The 14284-nt window shown below is 36.8% G+C and overlaps 1 long non-coding RNA gene across 1 annotated transcript; it reads left to right on the forward strand.

Annotated features, from left to right (window-relative positions):
* Positions 1-9892: 9892 nt before the first annotated feature.
* LOC106697364 lies at positions 9893-12671 on the forward strand. Its single transcript, XR_001348455.1, has 2 exons — positions 9893-10007; positions 12516-12671. It is a non-coding gene; the product is annotated as an uncharacterized LOC106697364 (long non-coding RNA).
* Positions 12672-14284: the final 1613 nt, after the last annotated feature.

Consider the following 14284-nt stretch of genomic DNA (forward strand, 5'->3'; position numbering starts at 1 on the left):
TGGGTCAACAGTGCTAGGGAATAGCGACTTCTCTTTTGTTGGTCGTGATCCATGTCCATAGCTATAATTCCAATGGGGGGAAAATTCCAAGGATTTGACATTGTAATTGAATTGAGATTTATGTGTTCTGGTTCCACTCAGTGAGCATCTTGGGTTTTCTATAGCTTTACAAATCTCAGCCTTTCTCTGTGTTTGTTACACAGACAGTACAACTACATACTCTCTTTCTGTTTCTTGTAGGCTCTTAATCCGGATTATGTCTCTTTAGATTTCTATGTGGAAATGTGAGTGTGGATTCAGGAATTGAAATTTACTTGAAAGATGTCAGATACAAGGAAAAGATTCATAATTAAAATAAAAGGCATGATATAAAACATTGAATTTTTCTTTTACATTTATGCTATGGAAAGGAAAAATCCTTAGAACATTGTTAAATCTCATGATCTCAGTAAGAGCTAATATAAAATTTATATTAGTTTAGCAGTATAAAATTGAAAAGGTAAACAAGGATATATAGTAAAAAGTCTTTCATCTTTGTCCTTTAGCCACTGATTCTCTTCCTCTCAAAGTAGCCAATGTTGTTTGCCTGTCCTTTTATATATGTATGTACACAAACATACACACACTATTTGTGTGTGTGTGTGTATAAACATACATATATTTACTTTTTGCCATAAATAGTAACATACTATACCTTTTATGGACAAATACATTTTTTTAAACTTTTTAAAAATATATATTTTATTGATTTTTTACAAAGAAGAAGGGAGAGGGATAGAGAGTTAGAAACATCAATGAGAGAGAAACATTTATCAGCCACCTCCTGCACACCTTCTATTGGGGATGTGCCAGCAACCAAGGTACATGCCCTTGACCGGAATCGAACCTGGGACCTTTCAGTCCACAGGCCGACGCTCTATCCACTGAGGCAAACCAGTTAGGGCTGGACAAATACATTTTTTGAAATCTTTTGCTATCATTGCTATTAGTAATATTATATGTGTATATGTGTGCCGCGCCTGCATACACATATGCACACACATCTAAGCTTCACAAGTTAGTATATATGTAGAATAAATTTCTAGAAGTTCACTGGTTGTGTCAAAAATTGCGTGAATGTGTAATTTTGATATATTGTCAAAATGCCTTTCATAATGGCTGTATTAATTTGAATTACCACCAGCAATGTAAGAAGGTGCTTATTTCTCCACACCTTCACCAACAAAATGTTTTGAATTTTTGCCAGTCTGGTTGGTGAAAAATAATTTCTCAGTATTTTTTTTTTAATGAGGATATTTTTCCATTAATTCTTTTTTTTAGAGAGAGTAGAAAGAAAGGTGGGGGGAAAGAGAGAGAGAGAGAGAGAGAGAGAGAGAGAGAGAGAGAGAGAGAAGAGAGAGAAAGAAAGAGAAAGAGAAACATCGATGGAGAAAGACACATTGATTGGTTGCCTTCCCTATCTCCCGCAACCGGGGCTGGGGATTGAACTTGCAACCCAGGTATGTGCCCTTGATTCAGGAATCGAACCCACGACCCCTTTGGTCTGCGGGTCGATGCTCTAATCCTGAGCCAAACCGGCCAGGGCTGAGAGTGAACAGTTTAACAGCACCACCCTCCTCCAATAAATAAAATGAAACCAGCCACTAAGTAGTTTTACTTTACCTTAAATGCTAAGTGCTAGTCTAGTTATAGAACTGAAAAGGACTTGTCTTTCTAGAAGTATATATTTTGAATATATAATGAGATGTTTTTTTCTGTGGCTTTGAGTAATTAATTTTACTTTATTGTCACATTTTTTTTTTTTTTAAAGAAATGTAGTCAGGTATTTCCCACACAATGTGGAACTAAGAATTTAGATTTGACATTTGAGCTTTGTAACTTGAGTATTCCTTTTTCTTACCTCCTGTTATATATCAAATAGATGAGATTTTTAACAGTGAAGATTGAAGGCTTTGGCCGAGTTGGTTAGAACATCGTCCCAATATGCCAAGGTTGTGGGTTCCTTCTCTGGTCAAGGCATATATAGGAAGCAAAAATAAAATAAAGTAAAATAAAATAAAAGTGAAGATTGAATTGTTTTCTCACATTTATTGTGAACAGACAGAAAAGTGGAAGGATCATTCTTTGAGACAGTTGTTGACTTAGCTGGGTAGAAAATATTCATTTTTGTCCTGTTTCCCTGTCTACCTTTTCACCTTTATTTAAAGAATTAGACACAAATACAAGATCCCAAAATAGTAGACTTAGGATGAATTAAAATTCAGGTAGAATTAAGCTATTATAGTTTATATAGCATTTGATACTAAATGTATGTAATCTTTACAAAAAATTTAAATTGATTTAAGAGAGAGAGGGAGGGAAAGAGAGAAAACACATATTTGTTTGTTCCACTTATACATTCATTGGTTGATTCTTGTATATGCCTGACGGGGGATCGAATCTGAAACCTTGGCATAGCCTCTTAACGTTCTAACCAACTAAGCTACCTGGCTAGGACCAATGTATGTAATCTTTTTAAAAATGGTATTTTATAATTGTCCATGCCCCGTGAATATTCTCATTCAATTTTAGTCAGTTAGTGACTCTTAAATGAAATGGTTTGAGCATCTAGTAGTCTACCTGTGGAAGTAGAAAGCAGATTTATACCTTTGATAACATTTAAAACCAAGGATTGAACCACACAAGAAATATTTGATGATAAGATTTTTTTGAAAGTCCCATCAGTGGAACAGTGTAAAAAAGTACTTAAATATCTGATGTTACCAACATGACTGCCGTGATAAACTTCAGTTTTTAATGCCAGGAGTCTTTTTTACAAAAAGAAGGTAGTCCCATCTCCCCTAATAAGCTGTCTTACTAAATTGGGAAAATCACTTGGCAAATGAAAAGGAAGTATTCTTTGAAGGCAGCAATTTATCTTATCCTCACTTTTGAAATGTTGTATCTGTTTTAGAGTACATGGTACAATAGGAAGTATTCATTAGGGTGATTGTCTTTAAGAAAAGGTTAGTGTGTAGTGTGCTCTGTTGTGGGATGGGGAAATGTGCAGTACACAAACGCTTGCTTTCAATATGGGTGAGCATGAAGTTTCTGTGCATAGAATGATTTAATTGAAGTTAGAAGAGCCCTCAGTGATAATCTAATTTAGCCCATCCTCCTAATTTTATAGCCACAGAAACTTAGACTCGGAGCATTTAAATAGCCGATGCAGGGCTCAGAGCTAGTTAGTGTGACAAAGCTGGCACTGGAGCTGCAGCTGCTCACTTGTGGGTGATCCTCACTGTCCAGTGCTTGTGGAGTAGCATGAAGTCCCTTGAAAAATTTACCTATGTGCAATTCACTGATTACTGCACGACTACCTCATAAATCACAGCAGTGCTGGAAAGACTAGAAATTTTAGGTAATAGCAATCTTTTTGTTGAACCACTTGATGTGTTCACTGGAGACTGAACTCTTAAAAGATACCTGCATTGTGGCTTTGACTCCATTCCACAGTAATTTTGTCCTATAGTCTTCTTTGCTCTGTTCATTTCCAATTAGTTAAAAATACCATTTTTATATTCTTTTGAATTCAAAAAGGGTGTTTCACATTTCCAAGTAAATAGCTGTCTTTGACTAACCTTTTGTTAATTTTCAATTAATTCTTAGTTCCCTTGCAGTTTGGCTAGCTGATTTGGCTTGTGTTGATTTTTCTTTGGAATATGTTAAGATTTTTTTCATTGCCTTAATACATAATGTTTGTGAATAATGCAAATGTATATTTGGAAAGAAGGTGAATTCTTATTAGGTACAAATATATATAATGTAGCTTATGGATCGTTCAAATCCTTTATATCCTTGCTTATTTTTTACCTGCTTGATATATTGATTTCTGAGAAAGGTTTTGCTATGGTCTGAATGTGTGTGTCCCCACCAAATTCATATGTTGAAACCTAACCTCTAAGGTGATAGATTAGGAGGAGGTGTCTTTGAGAGATGATTAGAGGTCAGAGCAGGAAGCTCCATTTCCTTGCCTACCAGGATTAGAAAAAAACAAAACAAACCATGGTTAACCCTGAGCAATTAGCCAATAGGTGAAAATGGATCTTTGACCTTTTATGTCCCTCTTTATGCTACATATTTCAGATATAATTTGTAGGGTTCTTGTTTTCAGGTAGCCATATTGATCTTTCTTGGGTAGTGATAGACTCCAGATCTCCTTTATTATACTCCTTCACTAAAAAGTATCAATTCTGTATGTTTCCTGCCTGTCAAGCTCCTGTCTATTCCGTGGTGATTAATTTCATATTCATCTCTGGAATTGTGTTCACAGATGTTTATATGCCCTCCCCTGGTCTCCCCCACCTTTATTTAAAAAACAAATTTGGGAATGCCTGAAGACAGATTTTGGCCCTGTCAGTTGTACCATGGTTGGCAGTGGCCTCTGTGAGTGCCTACTGTATTTAGAGGTGAGGGGGACACTTTTGCCTTTCCTCTGCTTTTGCTGCTTGGAGTGTTAGTACTTGTCATGCCTCTGGTCTTCGACTCAATATGCAGGGCCAGCCTCATGGGCAGGCAGCTTGTGTAGTTCCACAGGGCCCCACACTTGATTTAATGTTTTCTCATTGCCATCTTGATATTCTTTTTTTTAAAAAATATATTTTATTGATTTTTTACAGAGGGAAGGGGATAGAGAGCTAGAAACATCGATGAGAGAGAAACATTGATCAGCTGCCTCCTGCACACCTCCCACAGGGGACGTGCCCGCAACCAAGGCACATGCCCTTGACCGGAATCAAATCTGGGACCTGGGACCTTTCAGTCCGCAGGCCAACGCTCTATCCACTGAGCCAAACTGGTTAGGGCACCATCTTGATATTCTTAATTTTTTTACAAGGGCCCTGCATTTTCATTATCTACTAACTAGGCCCTGGAAATTATGTAGCCGTCCCATTAATAAGCTTTTTTATTAGTTGCCTTCTTTCTCTCCTCCATTTGCTTCTAGTTTTCCCTAGGGCCGTCGTCAGCAAACTGCGGCTCGAAGCCACATGCGGCTCTTTGGCCCCTTGAGTGTGGCTCTTCCTAAGCCTTAGGAGTACCCTAATTAAGTTAATAACAATGTACCTACCTATATAGTTTAAGTTTAAAGAATTTGGCTCTCAAAAGAAATTTCAATTGTTGTACTGTTGATATTTGGCTCTGTTGACTGATGAGTTTGTCGACCACTGCCCTAGGGGCTTTTTGTGCTGCCTCATAACTCGCTATCTTCTGCTCACCCCACTTACTTTACCCACCCCTCTATCCCCTCATATATGACTACCTCCTATCAGTGGAATCGAGAGAAAACCGCAAATATGAGTTACTTAACTATCTAGCAGCTGGTGCCTGTGAAGTTTACCTGTTAAGATACTCGCAGTGTTTTAAGATTAGTCTTCCCTTGGGAGCCACAAATATCATTCCTTTGTTTACATTTTCATTTGGGTCCTGTAAGTCTTAGACTATTAATATTTTTAGCATTTAGCTAGCTACATATCTAATATTGTGTGATATAGTCTGCTTAAGCCAGTGTGATGGGAAAGAATCATTTATTTGAAACTATGGAAAGACTCATGATAGATTGTTAAGGATCTTGAATACTTGCCAATAGATCAGGACTCCCAGCTAGTCAATTGTGTTTGAAGCATTATGTAACACAATGTATGTGAAATTACTTTGTAAACTCCAAATTTTTGCCAAGTGCCATTTGTCTTAAAAATAATTGTTTATCATCTTTGTGTACTTTTGGTAAGAATGTAAACTAGTATAGCCACTATGAAAAACAGCGTGTTGGTTCATCAGAAAATGAAAAATAGAATAACTGTATGATCCAGCAATTCCACTTCTGGGTATATACCCAAAAGAATTAAAAAGCAAGCAAGGTCTTGAAGAAGTATTTGTATACCCATGCTCCTAGCAGTGTGTTATTCACAGTAGCCAAAAGGTGGAAGCAACCTAAGTGTCTATTGATGGGTAAGTGAATAAACAAAATGTGGTATATAGGTACAAATGAATATTGTTCAGCCTTAAAAAGGAAGGGCGCTTTAAAAAACAACATAAATATGGAAGACATTATGCAAAGGGAAAGAAACCAGACACAAAAGAGCAAATATTGTAGATTCCACTTATATGAGAGACCTAGAGTAGTCAAATTCATAGACACAGAAAGTAGAATGGGGGGAAGGGGGGAATGGGCAATTATTGTTTAATGGTAACAGTTTCAGTTTTGCAAGATGAAAGGAATTCTAGAGCTGAATGGTAGTTGTAGCACAACAATGTAATATACTTAATACCACTGAACTGTACACTTTTTAAAAATGATTAAGGTGGTAAAAAAAAAAGGTTCTTAGTTGTATATTTTACCTCAGGAAAAAATAAGGAAAATAATAATCCTCATTATGTTGGGGAGAGACAAGTGGGTGAAGATATAAGTGAAACAAAAATGGCAGAATGTTGATAGTTGCTGAAACTGAGTCAGAGTACATGAGGGTTCATTGGACTAGTCTGTTTTGTATACATTTGAAATTTTCCATAATAAAAATTTTTTGAAAATGATTATTTGTTATTCAGTTTAGAAGTCTATATATTTTTTTCTTTTGTACTGTCTCCCCCCCCCCCCCCAACATTTTGTGTCTGAAGTCTATATTTGTTCCCATCGTGAGCAGAGTGCCCACCCAGTTATGACATGTTTTAATTATAAACCTGATCATCTTTAGACAGCAGTCTCTTTCTGTTAGCAGGACTGATACATCAAAGGCCTAGAATATCCAAATCTGCTAAGAAAATTAGACGCTGGAAAGCACAAACATTCTGATGTGTATACACATGAAACTTCAAAATGTACAAAATCTAGTCTTTAAGCCATTTAAAAATAGAGGATGAAGCAAATTAGAATTTTTAAAAAATCAGTATCTTTAAATTTTATAGAGTTCTTTCTCTTGGTTATAGAATACATATCATATGGGGATTTTGTACAACATTGACGAAAGTACACTTTTATTTGTATAGAAAATATCTAATTAAGTTTAATTATATGATGGGTTGATTCTGAGCAAAACTCAGACCATCCTGTAGTCATAAAAGAACTGAAATATCTACAGCTCATGTTAGAAGATGTATATTTGTTTTTATTTTATTTTTTGGACTTTTTTATTGAAGTATAGTTAAAAAGTATATTGTAGTATACTTTTTAAAATAAACAAATACTACATTTCTTTCTAAGTCTGTATCAATAATTCTAAAGGAATATGGGCAGAGGCCTTAAATGTTGACCTAGCAAATTGATATCTTGCCCTACTTAGCAGAATAAGGTGAAAATACGTGGTGCCATACACCTAGGTACTGTGCTAATAAGCACAAAGATGGCCAGCCCCAGGATCTGAATGTTCATAAATATTTCATCACTAAGAGAGAAAATGAGGCAAATCCATAAATTAAGGCCATTTCAAATATGCTTCTAATAGAGAATCTTATTAAATATGGTTGCATTCTTGTTCTGTTGTAATTAACTTTTTAGCAGCCTATTTTCTGCCAGGATGACTTGTCAGATGTGTAAATTTTGAACACCTATTATGTACAAAATATTAAGTAAAATACTGAGAGAAATGGAAGGTTAAAAATCAGTGACAGCTAGTGCTTTCAAGCTCAGGATAGAGGTCATTTCAGAAGCTGAGTAATCGGTTAATGAGAATTGAGAAGATTCAGTGTAGTATTAGGAGTACACAGCTGGCTTTAAGACCTATAAACTTCTCAGTGAAAGCACTTTGTAACATTTGTCTAGATTAAATTTAGTTGGACTTAACGTGAAAAATTGTGGAAGGTAAGCTAACTGAGAAATGTATTTATTACTTTTGATTTAAGATGAACACAGAGCTTAAATTGAATCAGATGCCTATATATATTTTTGTGTAATATACCATATTCCCACAAAATTAAAGAATTTAATTGGTATACTTAGCACTAGGGGAGAAATGCAAAACATTAATCAATGGTATTGACTCTAGTGATAATAGAGATATATCTATTTAATGGATATATATGAATGGTATAAAAAATTCATAAATATTTGTCTTCATTATAGTTAGGGGCCAGTTCTTTAAGTATAACTTGCAGCAGACTTTCTGAATTTTAAATTATGGCTTCAGTTGAATTAAGTACTTTTACAGTAAGTGATTTTTTTGAAGGTGCTTGGCTGATTTAACCTTACAAAATAGTCTGAGATTTATATTTGGGATTGAAACTATCAGTGCTCCCCAAATGAAGAAGAATTAATTATCAGGATTAATACAGGATTTTGAAAACATAAGTTTCACACTAAAGAGACCAAATGATGCCTGGAGGTCACACCCTCTTCCTGTCAGGGAGATATAGAAATAAAACTTATATTCTGTTTCTTTAGCATGAAAGACCAAACTTGAGACCAAAATATGGAAATAGAGACTAGGACTCATTCCACTTGTGAGGTTCAGAAACACATCTTTCATATTTGGCATTTGACTTGCAGAGCTTAGAAACATTAAATATTTGTTGAATGAGTGAATACCTTACTTCGATTTAGAAACGAATTAGTTTGTCCTGTACTACTACCATTGCTGTTGGAACTAGGGGTTCCAAACAGTCAAAAATATATTTCTCAGGGTCAGACCATTGTTCTGGTTCAATATTACACTTTCTGTTAGCGGTGAAACGGCACCAGGTCACCAGGTGGTGTCAGACTGGACCTTGATTAGCAACCTCGGTACTTGAGTTCTGGCTGAGAAATAATTCAGAGCCAAGATTCAAACTATAAGAGAAAGTTTATTTAGAAAGTTACAGAGGTAGAAAAAGTGAGCTGCAGAAGAAATGAGCTCAAGAAACAAATTACAGAGGCAAAAGAGTTTAGGAGAGAGGCAAGGAAAATGAACCTTGGGGAAGAGGTTAGGGAAAGGATGAGAGAGAGAGAGAGAGAGAGAGAGAGAGAGAGAGAGAGAGAATGAATATGAATGAGAGAGAGAACGAATATGTGCCTTCAAATATTCATCAGCCATCAGTTTTTCAGGTGTGTCCCTTCAGAGTTGTGGTCTTCACTAATTGGCCAGTGCTAGGGCAAGGGTCCTGATGTCAGCCATGGCATCGCTTGTCTGGTTTTGTTGCTTTTCTGAGCCTGGAGCTGAAACACAATGAGGCCTAGATGTTATTCCTAGGGGTTAATGCTTATAAGCCCACTTGGGAGTCTGGTGAGGCTAGTCTTTAGCCCCTTGTTCCTCTTCCAAGTGGTCTGCTGCATGACTAGCAACATGCCAGGGGAGGAAAGGTCAGGGGAGGGTCCGGACTGCTTGACAGATATGAAAGGTCACGAATTTAAACCTCATGACCAGCCATATGCTAGGGGAGGAAAGGTCACCCTTGGGGAGAGATCCTTGTTTTCCCAGTTTTGCCCTTTGCTGGGCACCCAGGTGACCTTCTCAGTAGTACTTGGCGCATCATCTTTGCTCTGCTCATGTCTTTCTGACTGCCTACCACATTTTTTCCTTGCCTTGATTTATATGCTTAAAGAAGAGCTAAGTTGCTGTCTAAAGTCATTAGCTTCATTAATGATATTGTTATATTTAACTCTGTAAAAAAAAAAAATGAACGTTCCATAGTCTCAGGAGATGAATAAAATATTACTCTAGCTTTGTAGTATCACCTTGGAATTAAATTGTTATTATACTCAGCAGCTGATGGGATGGGGAGAGCACCCTTCCATTCTAAATAGGATTGTGATGCTCTGGATAGAAATGCGTACATTTTCATCTTTCTGTGATAAAAGTGGCTTTTAATGTTTTGTTTTATAGTATCATGTTGGCAATTTCATTCCATGATTATTCATTCACTCACATGTATTTTTATTTTTAGCTCTAAGCGAAAGACATGAGGCCTAAGACTGACAATGAGGTTGTTTTGAGGCCATCTGATTTCTGACTAGAAGGTGTGTGCGATCGCCTCGTCCTGAAACCACTTCAAACAGAATGGTAATGGCAAAACCTAAGAGAAAGAGAGGCCTTCATGTTTTTCCATGCCTGTTCTCCTACCCAATTCCTTCCTTTTTAAAATTAAAAAAATGTTTTAAAGTTGTGAACAAAAGGTATTAACATGCTGACAAGTCCTAACTGAACTGGTTCAAATGCATAACAAAAGGATTAATTAAATCTTTTAGAGTTGTTAAAACACACTTTTTAAAAAGTGAGCTCTACTTAGTTATTTAGCAACAAAATACTTATTACATGGAAACACCTGAGCCATTATAAATTTGCAGACTGAAATCATTTTCCTACTTTAAAAACAAGTAGGGTTTGCTCTTAAACGGCACTCTAGATTTCATAAGTTTTTCCAGCTAGAAAGTAAGGATTCTTGCCACAATTTTCTCTTCTTTTCATAAAGAATTTTGATGTTTTATGTATGTGTGTGTGTTTTTTTTTTTCTTTTTAAAATGTAAAGTGCCTATTAAGAATGTTAGTTGTATCAGTTAACTTTGCTTTAATTATATGTATTTTAGTTCAAAATATATTTTATAGTTGAAGGGAATAGTACTTTTTTTTCATTATAATAAAACATTTTTATGGGGGGGGGTACTTGTCCTTATTAAGTTTATTCCAGTGGACCATGTACTGTTAAATATGTAGACATAGCAAGGCTTATAAGGCAATTAGTAGGCTTTAGATCTTCTGGGAATAGCATTCTATATGTAGGTTCTTTGCCCAAATTTAGATTTTATACTAACCCATTCTTACAGAATAAATGGTTCTTTATGTTATTTCATTTCCTGTTCTACATGTAGCAGTGTTAATAGCAAAAATAGTACCACAAGTTTACTTGTATTTAGCCTAAATTATGCATTCATTTAATTGACGAGATACTAGGAAAATGAAATTGTCAACCCGTTCTAGAGGATAATACAGAGGGCAAATTCTATGGAACTGACATTTCTATATATTTTTAAAGTCATGCTTATTTTTTTCTAGGGACTTAGCTGTCACTATAGTTCTATACATGACCTTATTTCTCTACAAACAGTATTTTCTTACAAACAGTATTGCCAATGGCATTTTACAAACAGTATCTTTTCAGATGTTGAGTGATTTAACATTTATATAATGTGTTTTATTTGTGTATGTGGCTTTCTGTGATGATAGACTATTCACATGCCATGTAAATCTAGCACTGTTTACTTTGAGAACAGAATGATTTTATATCTGTGATTTCAATTTACACTTAAATAAGCCAGCTCAGCCTTGTTCTAAAGAAAAACAATGTACAGTAGTTTGTTTCTTTGTTTTACCTTATGGCCTGATGTGTTTTATTCTTCTGGAAATGTGAACTCTGAATTCTTGATTTTCTATGGAAAAATTAAATAGGTTGGTTTATTTATTTAAAAAAATATATTTTATTGATTTTTTACAGAGAGGAAGGGAGAGGGATAGAGAGTCAGAAACATCCATAAGAGAGAAACATCATTCAGCTGCCTCCTGCACACCCCCCACTGGGGATGTGCCCGCAACCAAGGCACATGCCATTGACCGGAATCAAACCTGGGACTCTTCAGTCCACAGGCCGACGCTCTAGCCACTGAGCCAAACCGGTCAGGGGAATAGGTTGGTTTAAATAGCACGTTTTTTTGTTTGTTTGTTTTGTTAATCCTCACCCGAGGATATTTTTTCATTGATTTTTAGAGTGGGAGAGACAGAGAGAGAAACATCCATTGGTTGCCTCAGCATGTGCTCTCCGATAAGGGCCAGGGATCGAGCCTCCAACTGAAGTACGTGCCCTTGATGAGAATCAAACCTGGAACCCTTCAGTCTGAGGGCCAACACTCTATCCACTGAGCCAAACCAGCTAGGGCTAAATGGCATGGTTTTTACATCTGTAGTAGAAGAATTCTTTGTATAGTACACTTTTGTATATTAATGTTTTTATGATTAATAATTTTTTTATTTTTTAGAAATTCTCATTTTTTATTTATCCAAACAATTTTTTTTCTCCAAAATAATAGTTGACCCTTTTGGAGGTTGGAAGAACTTTGAGGATTATCTTTCTTATTTAATATGCTAAAAGTTAATGTGATAGAAGGACAAAGTCTTTAGCCACTGTTAATTGGCTAAAAATATATTTTTAGAGGTATGAGTTACACAAGAATGAAATTAGTATTTTTATTTATGTACCTGAATGTCTTTTAAAAGAAGATAAAGACAGAACTAATGCCACTTTAATTTAAAGCCTGAAATTGTAAGGGTAAAAATATTTTGACCCAGTAAGTGTTAAATAGTGATGTGTATGAGTATAGTTTAATATTTATTTTCTTATAAGTAAACTGCCTTGTTTTTTAAGCAAGATTTTAATATTAGACTTATAACTGTAAGATGAGAAAAAAACCATAAATTTTAACATGTCATTTTGAAAATTATAAAGGTAAATACTGACCTTTTCTAAGAAAGTCTTTTCCTTTTGACATTGTTTAATTTTTTTTCTTTTCTGTTTTTTAGGTTTGCAATTTTTTTTGGTGATGGCATATTCAGAATCTTGGATCCCTAAGTTGAATATGTTGGAAATGTTTTAGGAACTCTGGATATTATTGTTTTTGTATATATAATGACTTAATAGGCGAATCAGTAGGTTTAATAAAAAAGTATATAAAAGAATAGGATTATATTCTTTATTTCTAAGTTGGCATGCATGTCTCAGATTCTCCATTATCAGTCTTAGTGTCATACTCCAGGGGCAGTTCTCTTTTAAAGATTGTGGGGGGGTTATTTTCTCAGGCAGTTGATACAATCCTCCCATGCCAATTTGGTCAGTTTCTTTTTCTTTATGTCTATCTTCAGTGTAGCTTACTTAGATCAGAGGTAATTATTGATAAGGAAGAGAAAAAAAATTCCTAAAGGTGGTAATTATACAATTTTGACCTAGAAATGGTCTCAGAATGGTCTGTGTTAGAATATGCAAATTCTACCCAAATTATACCAGATATACTGGTGGCAAAATGCTGCCAATTTTTGAATTAGATATTATATGTAGCACAGAAGTGCTAATGAAGAGGAAAAAGAGCTGTTCATTTTCACCTCCCTTTTCTCTCCCTATGGTTGGATGAATGAATTGGTAGAAAGTAAAATGGTCAAAGAGTAGATAGTGCGAATGAAAAGGATAAGGAGCAGCATTTTAATCTCTAAGGATTATTTCCTCTTAAAAATGGAAAGTTGGTTATATTTCAAACCCGAAACACTATTCAAAAGAATATATGCACCCCTATGTTCATTGCAGCATTATTTACAACTAGAGGCCCAGTGCACAAAAATTTGTGCACTGGGGGGGGGGGGTCCCTCAGCCCTCAGCCCGGCCTGTGCCCTCTCACAGTCTGGGACCCCTCAGGGGATGACCACCTGCTGGCTTAGGCCCGCTCTCCGGGGGATTGGGCCTAAGATGGCAATCAGACATCCCTCTGGCAGTCCGTCAGCCCTCAGGGGATGTCCACTTGCCAGCGGGGAGCAGGCCTAAACTGCAGTCGGACATCCTTAGCGCTGCTGAGGAGGCAGGAGAGGCTCCCACCACCACTGCTGTACTGGCAGCCATCAGCCTGACTTGTGGCTGAGCAGAGCTCTTCCCATGTGAGAGCACCCTGACCACCAGAGGGCAGCTCCTGCATTGAGTGTCTGCCCCCTGGTGGTCAGTGTGTGTCATAGTGACCAGTCATTCCCAGTCCTTCTGCTGTTAGGGTCAGTTTGTATATTACCCTTTTACTATATAGGATAGAGGCCTGGTGCATGGGTGGGGGCCTGCTGGTTTGCCCTGAAGGATGTCCTGGAACAGGGTGGGGGTCCCGCTTGGGTGCCTGGCCAGCCTGGATGAAGGGATGATGGCTGTTTGCAGCTGGTCACACCCCCTTCAGGGTGGGGGTCCCTACTGGGGTGCCTGGCCAGTCTGGGTGAGGGGCTGAGGGCCGTTTTCAGGCTGGCGGGTGACTGAAGCTCCCAACCTCTCCTTTTTTTCTTTTTCTTTTTTTATTCTGGGATTTATTTACCTTCTATGGCTGTCATTGGAACTGAGAGCCGGCTTTAGCTCTGAGGCTCAGCTCCAGCTCTGAGACCTCGGCTGCTGAAAGGAGGTATCTGGGTTTGTTTGGCTTCTATAATTGAAACACTGTTGCAGCTCCAGCTCTGAGGCCCGGCTGGCTGAAAGCAGGTTTCTGGGGTTTGTTTAGCTTCTATAATTGCAACATTGTTTCTTAGAGTGCAGCTCAGAGGCCAGCAGCAGTAGG

This window comes from Myotis lucifugus, unplaced genomic scaffold, assembly GCF_000147115.1.
Source record: "Myotis lucifugus unplaced genomic scaffold, Myoluc2.0 scaffold_1, whole genome shotgun sequence".
NCBI lineage: Eukaryota > Metazoa > Chordata > Mammalia > Chiroptera > Vespertilionidae > Myotis > Myotis lucifugus.